At 39.0% G+C, this 10,558-nt stretch overlaps 1 non-coding gene across 1 annotated transcript; it reads left to right on the top strand.

Annotated features, from left to right (window-relative positions):
- The first annotated feature begins 6,446 nt into the window (after nt 1-6,446).
- Nucleotides 6,447-6,581, top strand: LOC130020182 (small nucleolar RNA SNORA72). Its single transcript, XR_008791958.1, has one exon. It is a non-coding gene; the product is annotated as a small nucleolar RNA SNORA72 (small nucleolar RNA).
- The last annotated feature ends 3,977 nt before the right edge of the window (nt 6,582-10,558 follow it).

Genomic DNA, 10,558 nt, shown 5'->3' with positions numbered 1-10,558 from the left:
CGGCTCTCCGAGAGGGGAGGAGGAATCTGACTCGGGTCGGCCATGTTGGCTGCGTGCAAGGCAGATGCCCTACCTGCTGTGCTATCGCTCCAGCTAAAATTATAATATTTAATTATTATTTTAGGAAGTTTAGTTGTCTGTTCTACAAATGATTGCACAATGGAGAAACATCATGATACATTCCTACCGGACATTTTTTTCACCTTACAAAATATATAAGATACTGTTAAAAGTATCTTAAATTATTTTTAACAAAAGAATATTGGACTTGGTTTTTGCCCTGCAAGGGCCCAGGCGTCCTCTCAGACCCTGGAACAAAAATGGACCTGAGCCCCTTCCTGCCGCCCACCCCCAATGCGGGCTCCGCCAGTCTCCTCCCCATCCGGGTCAGTCTGCCCACCAGCATTCGAATCCAGGACTTGGCTTTCGCCCTGCAAGGGCCCAAGCGTCCTCTCAGACCCTGGAACAGAAGCGGACCTGAGCCCCTTCCTGCTGCCCGACCCCAACGCTGCTCCGCTGGTCTCCTTCCCATCCAGGTCAGTGAGCCTGCCAGCATTAGAATCCTGGACTTGGTTTTCACTCTGCAAGGGCCCAGGCATCCTCTCGGACCCTGGAACAAAAGTGGACCTGAGCCCCTTCCTGCCGCCCACCCTCAATGAGGCTCCGCCAGTCTCCTCCCCATCCAGGTCAGTCCGGCCGCCAGCATTCGAATCCGGGACTTGGCTTTCACCCTGCAAGGGCCCAGGCGTCCTCTCAGACCCTGGAACAAAAGCGGACCTGAGCCCCTTCCTGCTCGCCTGCCCCGAACGCTGCTCCACTGGTCTCCTCCCCAATCCAACCTTCATCCTTCACACACACACCTGGTTCCCTTGGGGCGTGACCTCTTCAGAAGGGGCGTGGCTTCTGCAGAAGTGGGCATGACTTAATTTTAGGCTGGCCAACGTTCATGTGGTCACAGGTAGTTTACTCATACCAAGAAATCTACTCCCCACACCTACACACCAACATGAAGAAACAATGCAAATCCCAACCACATAGAGAGGACAATGTAAAGAGTCAAGAAGCCTCAGTAGGTGCCTTTCACCTAAGGGACCTCTCTGACAAAGAATTCAGATATGAACTCATGAGGATGTTCAATGAACTCAATGAAACAGTCAGACAGATACCAAGTAAATTGAAAGAGGACATGAAAGAAACAATGGATCGCACAATAGAGAAAATACAGGAAGAAATGAGAGCAGAAATTGGAAAGCTATGCACAGAAATGTCATGAATCATAGATTCCAAAAATGAAATAAAAAAATCAGTCTGTTCCCGAAAAAGTAGAATGAACACAGCTGAAGAAAGAATCAGTGAGCTGGAAGACCAGCTGCATCAAGCCAACAGGCAACAACAGACAATGGTAAGGGGACCTCAAAATAGCTCATGACCAAATCAGAGTCCTAGGAGATGATTCCAAGAGGAACAACATTAGAATCATAGGAGTCCCAAAAGATCAGGGAAACAATGCCAATGAAAAAGCCATGGTCAAACAAATCATTGCTGAAAAATTCCCAGAATTCAACAATGCAGCTATTCAGATTCAAGGACCCTGAAGGGTGCCAGCTAAAAGAGACTCTAACAGAAACACTCCAGGACATATCATAGTTAGAATGATGGATAGAGACACAATACTGCAAGCAACAAGTTCAAGAAGGAAGTCATATACAAAGAAGCACCCCTTACATTCACAGCAGACCTATCAGAGGAAACCATCTAAGCCCGAAGGCAACGGTGGAATATAGTGAAAAAACTAACTGAAATGAATGCTTCACCAAGAATACTCTATCCGGCTATACTCTCACTCAAATTTGAAGGAACGGTACACTATTTTCTAGATAAATAGCAGCTCAGGAACTTCATAGACTCAAAACCAAACCTAAAACAAGGGCTAAAGGGGCTACTATAAGATAAGACAAACCCTATAAGCACAACAGATGCTTACAGAACAATGACACAAAAACCCATAACAATAATATCTCTCAATGTCAATGGTCTAAATTCACCAATTAAGAGACACAGAGTAGCAAAATGGATTCAAAAACAGAAACCAACATTTTGCTGCCTACAAGAAACTCATCTCAACAGTCAGAGCAAACACAGACTCAAAGTCAAAGGATGGAAAACAAATCCTGCAAGAAAACAGCTCCCTCAAAAAAGCTGGGGTGGCCATACTAGTATCAGACAACATCAGTTTCAGGTTGAAAAAGATTAGAAGGGACAATGGAGGCCATTTTCTCTTCATCAAGAGATACGTACAACAGAAAGAAATCGTACTCTTAAATGTATATGCACCTAATGAAGGAACAGCTAAATATTTAAAACAATTGCTAACAAATTTTAAGGAGTACATTGCTAACAAACAATAGTAGCTGGAGACTTCAACATCGTCTTATCACCTCTGGATAGATCAAAAAGAACGAAACTCAACAAGGAAACATTGATTTTGAAAGAAGAAACAGAAGAGAAAGGGCTTATAGACCTATACAGAGCTTTACACCCCCAAATTAAAGAATACACATTCTTGTCCAGTGCGCATGGAACATTTTCCAAAACAGACCATGTCCTAGGCCACAAAACATACATCAATAGAATCAGGAAGATAGAAATAGCATCAACCATCTTTTCAGACCACAATGCACTGAGGATAGAAGTGAATCATACACAGACACAAAGAACCAAATCAAACATCTGGAAATTAAACAACTCAATGCTGAACAACGAGTGGGTCAGGAAAGAAGTCAACAAATGATGAAATCAAAAGATACCTGGAAAACAAACGAGCTACCATAACCTATGGGATGCAGCAAAAGCCATATTAAGGGGAAAATTTAGAGCTCTACAAGAATTTGTCAGGATGGAAGAAAGAATGTACTTAAAAAACTTGACTTCACAGCTCAAGACCTTAGAAAAGGATCAACAGAAGGAGCCCAAATAAGGCAGAAGGAAAGAGATCATAAAATTTAGAGCAGAAATCAATGACATGGAAACCAAAGAAACTATCTGAAAGATCAGTGAAACCTAGAGCTGGTTCTTCGAGAAAATAAACAAGATAGATAAACCACTAGCAAAACTCACAAAGAAAGAGAGAGAGAGAGAGAGAGAGAGAGAGAGAGAGAGAGAGAGAGAGAGAGAGAGAGAACCCTAATAAACCAAATCAGAAATGAGAAGTGGGATATCACAACAGAAAAAAAAGAAATTTAAAAGATCATCAGAGACTACTTTGAAAGTCTGTATGCCACAAAACAAGAGAACCTAGAAGAAATGGATAAATTCCTGAATTCCTATCATCTCCCAAAGTTGAATAAAGAAGATCTAGAGTACCTGAATAAGCCTACTAACATCAAGGAAATTGAAACTGTAATCAAAAGTCTTCCCAAAAACAAAAGCCAAGGTCCAGATGGATTCACTAGCAATTTCTCCCAAACATTTAAAGAGGACCTACTGCCAGTCCATCTCAAGCTTTTCCAGGAAATTGAAAAAAAAAACAGAAACTCTCCCAAACACTTTTTATGAAGCCCATATCTCTCAAATACCAAAAGGAAATAAAGAAACCACAAGAAAAGGAAACTACAAGCCGATACCCCTGATAAATATGGATGCAAAGATTCTCAACAAAATACTAGCAAATAGAATTCAAAAACTCATCAAAAAGATCATACACCATGACCAAGTGGTATTCATCCCGGGGATGCAAGGATGGTTAACATTCGGAAAGCAATCAACATAATCCATCATATCAACTAAAGAAAAGATAAAAAACATATTGTCATATCAATAGATGCAGAGAAAGAATTTGACAAACATCCAGCACCCGATTATTATGAAAATCCTCTCCAAAATGGGGATAGAGGGAACTTTCCTCAATATAGTTAAAGCCATTTACCACAAGCCTACCGCAAGCATCATCCTCAATGGGGAAAAACTGAGATCCTTCCCTCTAAGATCTGTGATGAGACAAGGATGTCCACTCTCTCCACTGCTATTCAATATAGTACTGGAAGTACTTGCAGTAGCGAGTAGGCAAGAAAAAGATATTAAGGGCATCCAGATAGGAAAGGAAGAAATCAAGCTCTCACTATTCGCAGATGATATGATACTATACTTAGAGAACTCTAAAACCTCTACGAAGAAACTCCTAGAAACAATAGACTTGTATAGTAAAATGACAGGCTATAAAATCAATACCCAAAAGTCCATGGCTTTCCTATATGCAAATAGTGAAAGAAAAGAAAATGACATGAGTAAAACAATCCCTTTCACAATTGTGCCCCAGAAAATCAAGTACCTAGGAATCAACTTAACTAAGGAAGTCAAGGATCTGTACAAAGAAAACTACAAAACGCTACTTCAGGAAATAAAAGAGGACACCAGGAAATGGAAAAATATCCCCTGTTCATGGATCGGGAGAATTAACATTGTCAAAAGGCAATACATCCCAAAGCACTGTAGAACGTCAATGCCATCCCTATTATGATACCCATGACATTCTTCAAAGAAATGGAGCAAACACTCCTGAAATTTATTTGGAACAATAAGCCACCACGAATAGCTAAAGCAATTCATGGGAAAAAGAAAACGAGGGTAATCAACCTCCCTAACTTCAAGCTCTACTACCAAGCAGTAATAATTAAAACAGCATGATACTGGAACAAAGGCAGAGCTGCAGACCAATGGAACAGGGTCTAATATACTGACATCTCCCCTCAAGCATATGATCATCTAATCTTCGATAAGGGGGGAAGAAAAGTGAAGTGGAACAAGGAAAGCCTCTTTAACAAATTGTGCTGGCAAAACTGGACGGCTACATGCAAAAATGTGGGCTCAGATCTCTGTCTAACGCCATGTACAAAAGTAAGATCAAAATGGATTAAAGACCTTAACATCAGACCAGAATCCATAAGGTATATTGAAGACAAAGTTGGCAAAACCCTCCATGACATTGAAGCTAAGGGTATCTTCAAAGATGTCACGCTACTGGCCAAGCAAGTGAAAACAGAGATAGACAAATGGGACTATCTTAAACTAAGAAGCTTCTGCACTTCTAAAGAAACAGTGACCAAAATACAAGGACAATCTACAGAATGAGAAAGGATATTCTCTGAACACACATCTGACAAGGGGTTGATATCAAGGATATAAAAATACTGGCTGAACTCCACAAGAAGAAAACAACTGACCCCATCAAAAAATGGGGCGGCCAAATGAACAGAAACTTTCTCAAAGAAGGAATCTTAATGGCAAAAAGGCACATGAGAAAATGCTCTACATCACTACATCACTAATCATCAGAGAGATTCAGATCAAAACAACAATGAAATATCATTTCACACCAAAGAGACTGGCCCACATCCAAAAGACCAAAAGCAACTGGTGTTGACACTGATGTGGCAAGAAAGAGACTCTCCTTCACTCCCACTCATTCGGTGGGAATGCCGACTGGTTCAGACCTGTTGGAAAACAGTATGGTCGATCCTCAGAAAACTAGAAATTGAGCTCCCATCTGACCCAGCAATACCACTCCTGGGAGTATAATATATCCCAGAGAGGCCAAAAAGTATAGTCGAAGTGACATCTGCACTTTTTTGTTCATTGCAGCACTCTTTACAATAGCCAGAATCTGGAAAAAACCTGAATGCACAAGAACAGATGACTGGTTAAAGAAACTTTGGCACATCTACGCAATGGAGTACTGTGCAGCTGTTAGAAAAGATGATGTCATGAAATTCATATACAAGTGGTACTACATGGAAAGTATCATGCTGAGCGAAATGAGTCAGAAAGAGCGGGACAGGCATAGAAAGATTGCATTCATCTGGGGAACATAAAGTAACAAATTAGGAGACTAACACCCTAGAATAGCCGAGATAAGTACCAGGAAGATTACTCCATGGCTTTGAGGACAGCCACACATGCTAGGGGAAAAGGCAGCTCAGACAGAGAAGGAAGCACCAAATAAAGGGTGTTGGGAAGTTCCTCTCAGGATGGGAAATGCGTGATGAGAGTAGACTATAGACCGAACAAGATTGCCACTCAATGTCTCTATTGCAAACTACAGCACTCAAAATTAGCAAGGTAACAAAAGGGAATGCCCTGCCACAGAGTTAATGTGGGATGGGGGAATAGGGGGAGGGAGGGATACTGGGACTGGTAGTGGTGGAGAATGGGCACTGGTGGAGGGATGGGTATTCGATCATTGTATAACTGAAACCCAACCACAAAAATTTGTAAGTCTACAACTGTACCTCATGGTGTTTCACTAGTAAAAATTTGAGAAGGGAAAACAACCAGAAACAATCACAGAACTCTCATTATCCTTTGATTAATATGATCCTGAAATTTAAAAATTTTAAACCTCAGAAAGATATAAAAATAATAGAATGGCTCTTTAGAATTGTTATAATATTCCTCAAGTAATCTCATTGTACTGATTTTGAAACAATCAGAACAGACTACACAGCTGCTATATAAGTCCATGCCTGTGTCCCCAGAACAAGCTCTCAACCAACCTTGGTATGGTTTCAGGATTGGTGGTGAAAAATCAAGTCTTTGGGAGCCAGAACTTTGGGCATCCAGTTAGTACACCTGGAGAAAGGATAAGACAATAATTAAAGTCTTTCGGATATGTTTGCTGTTAATTTGGGCTCCAACAATTCTAGTAAAGATAAAACTATTGTGCCTTATTTTCTAAGTAATTTTGATATCATTAGATGTGTGTCACAACAGACTGGTGAAAAGTAAATCATGCAAACATTTTCTGTAACAACATCTCAGCTTATTTAAAAAATAAAACAAAAGTAAAACTGTATATTGTTTAAGTAAATTACATTTAAAATGGAATATATTGATTAAAAATGGTGAGGTAGTTCATATTATTAAAGTTGGGGCCAGAAAGATAGTATAGCAGGTATGGCATTTTCTTTGCATGCTGATGACTCTGGTTCGATTTGTGGCATCCCTTATGGTTCCCCAAGCATCACCAGGAGTAATTTCTGAGTGCAGATCCAGGAGTAACAGAATATTAGATCATCTTTCACATAGAATATTAGATCATCTTTGAGTATTGCTGGTTGTAGCTCAAAAACAAAGTTGCATCTGTCTGAAGGGGAACTTTGTTATAAATGTCAGAAAATTATTTTGTACATGACTAGGATATTTAAGTATACTACTAAAAGGAAACTCGAAAGAAAAAAATAAATATGTTTTTAAATATTTACATTTATTTTATAGAATATTGCATTTAAAGTTAAAATCAGAATACAATATTCTCATTGGTGAATGGTGCATGTTAATTTTTACAAGAAAATTTCATTATTTTTCTTGTTTAATAATATATCATGCAATAATATTATACAAAAAACTAGTTAATAAAAATCGTGTACATATCCATACTAAAAACATCTTTTAATTGTTTAAATTTACCTAATAATGAAATCATTCAGTTTTATAGAGATATAGAGTACAATGTCAGATATTAATAACTTCCTTTAATTGAAAAACGCTTGAAATTTTCTTCTCAGAATTCATGGAAATACTTTCCAAAAATCTATTTTCAATCCACGTGATAAAAATAAATATTTGTTATTTGGTTACCACTTACTTACTTGAAATAAATGTTCCCAAAAAATCAGTATAAATACAATATAAAAATGATGTAAATTGTTACAAAATATCAAGTCAAGGTTTGGGCCAAAACTAACAAGGCTCAAAACAGAATGATTATGGAAGATGCAAAGACTATTTCTATTTAAGTATAAATATTTCACTGATATGCAGTTATGAACAGATGGTAACTAACAAAAAGCTATTTGTCATCTAATTGCAAGAGTATTATTTTGCTAAATTGTTTCCAAGAATTTGTTTATTCTGTATCTGATCTGACAAATTATTTTGGATAACTACTATTATTTTATTAGAAAAATAATACTATGCCACTGCTACTTGTACATGGTAAACACATATGTGGACACAGTGTAACAATGCACTTTAATCTGTAAGCTCTTTATATTTGAAATTTAATAGGTAGAATTAAAATATACAAATAAATATATATAGGTAAGATTTCAAGCATCATATAAAAATACAAGAAGCTAGTGAGCATCAGAAGAGAGAGTTATTATTAATATCAGTTAGATCACTTTTTATATGTGACTATTTTAATTCTACTAAAAAAATAAAGGTTCAGTGTTTTATGCAGCATGTGGGTAATGCTTATAATAAGTGAAATAACAAGAAATGCAAAGATGATCTAATATTCTATATGAAAGATACTCCATAATATTCATGTAAAGCATAGCAGAAAAAAGATTAATTTGGTGTACCACATGGAAAGGATGAATATTGTAAAACTTACATATTCCCAGGAACTCATTCTTAGTAAAATGACAGTGTGCAATTTAGGGAAATGTTAGGTAAGTAGAACAGGTCAGATGACTCAAAGAATAACACTACTTGCCTGGTCCTCAAAAATTGTAACTTAAGCAAATTGTTAACTGATCACTTGATCACTTGACATCCCGTTACTCATTGATTTGCAGAGCTCTTTCGATTCCTCTTTGGGAGACCTGAATAGCGTTCTCATCCTGTTTTCATAGGGCCCAGGTCTCTGAGTCATATGTTAAAGCAGGAAAAACAGTGGAATCAAAGAGATGTGCTCGAAGCGGGAGGTTCTTCATCCTCTTAGCTATTTCCTCGGGACTCTTGAACGCATTCCAAGCCTCTTTCTTCCTCCTACACAACTCAGATGCCAGGTCATTCATCAAGTTGACTTCTCTACCTAGGTACACATAACTGTTGCACTCAGATGTTCGTTCCGTTGAGAGTGAATGAAACGTCAGGAAAGAGACGGTTTCTCATAAACATTGTCTTTGTGAGATTCAGCTGTAGTCCAACCTTTCCACACTTATAGTCGAAGTAGGTCAGCATTTGTGCCGCTTGGCTGATATTTGGTGTTATTAGAATGATGCAAAGCGGAGGTGGTGTAGTTGCCGACCATCTGTCTTCACTCCCATTCCTTCCAATTCCAGTCATCCCATCACGTTCTCGAGGGTGGCACTGAAGAGTTTTGGTGAAATGGTATCACCCTTCTAAACCCCTCTCTTGACATTGATGATCACTTCTTTGTAGAATGGTGAGATCCTGGTAGTGAATCCGTAATACAGCTCACAGAGGATCCTAATGTATTGAGTTAACCGAGGTTCATAATAAACCATCATCTGATACTACACATATTGTTTTAAATAAGATTGACTAATTATTAAACTTCTTAATTTAACACCATTTAATGCTAGAAATGTAAAACATTGACATGACTCTATTTACATATCAAATGTGCATTGCCAAAATTTATCGAGTGTGACCTTCAGGATATATTTCTTTTATATTCCTCCTATATAAGAACCTCCGGAGCCAGCCACAGCCATGCTGGGACCACTCTCCACAGGTCCAGACAGGCCTCATGCATGAAAGAACTGGCAGAGGAACCCAGGCATGTGGGTCCTGGGGCTGAGGTCTCCAAACCTACTCAGATTGGGACTGGGCCTTCTCCATCCAGACCCCCAACTTCCAGTAGGTAGGCATCACACTTACAAGCTGCTGCCAGCGCCAGGTTGGTCCCATCAACGGCCAAGATGCAGAGACTATAAAACCCAGTTCCCAGACATCTTATTATCTTATTTTTCCTTTGGAGAACCTGGCAGGCTACCCAAAGTATTCTGCCAGCACGGGAGAGTCTGGCAAACTTCCCGTGTCATACTCAATATGCCAAATACCAGTAACATTGATGGGTCTCATTCTCCTAATCCTGAAAGACCATTGAAATGGCTCTTTTAAAATCTCAGGGATAGGAAGAAGGAGACATTACTGGTGCCTGCTCGAGGAAATCGATGAACAACAGGATGATCGTGATCGTGATTCCTCCTATAAAATGCCTGAAAAAGAGTAGACTACACACTGGACAATTTTAAAATACTGTCTTTTGTCATGGGCTGCAGTGATAGCACAAAGGTAGGGAATTTGCCTTGCATGCAGCTAACATGGTCGACCCGAGTTCAATTCCTCCACCCCTCTCAGAGAGCCCGGCAAGCTACCAAGAGTATCTTGCCCGCACGGCAAAGCCTGGCAAGCTACCCATGACACATTCAATATGCCAAAACACAGTAACAACAAACTCTCACAATGGATACATTACTGGGCCTGCTCGAGCAAATCGATGAGCAATGGGAGGACAGTGACAGTGACAGTCTTTTGTCATATTCAGTGTTGTACTTGCCATGACAATCTGTAAGTTCCCAATTTCTTGAATATATTTATTCAATTACTTAAACTCTTTGAACCATCATGTCAGCATATATGAAAGAAAACATTTAAATTATGCACTCGGTGCTTTATTAGCCATATTTCTTTCACTCTAGCACAACTGCATTCAATTAGTAGTCTGTGAAAAAGGAATTGACTAAAATTCCCTGTGATTACAAGACTTCAAAAAACTTTATTAGCAATATCACCATATTCTTCTAGC

Source organism: Sorex fumeus, unplaced genomic scaffold (assembly GCF_029834395.1).
Source record: "Sorex fumeus unplaced genomic scaffold, SorFum_2.1 ptg000010l, whole genome shotgun sequence".
Taxonomy (NCBI): domain Eukaryota; kingdom Metazoa; phylum Chordata; class Mammalia; order Eulipotyphla; family Soricidae; genus Sorex; species Sorex fumeus.
This window is presented reverse-complemented; position numbering and strand designations above follow the sequence as displayed.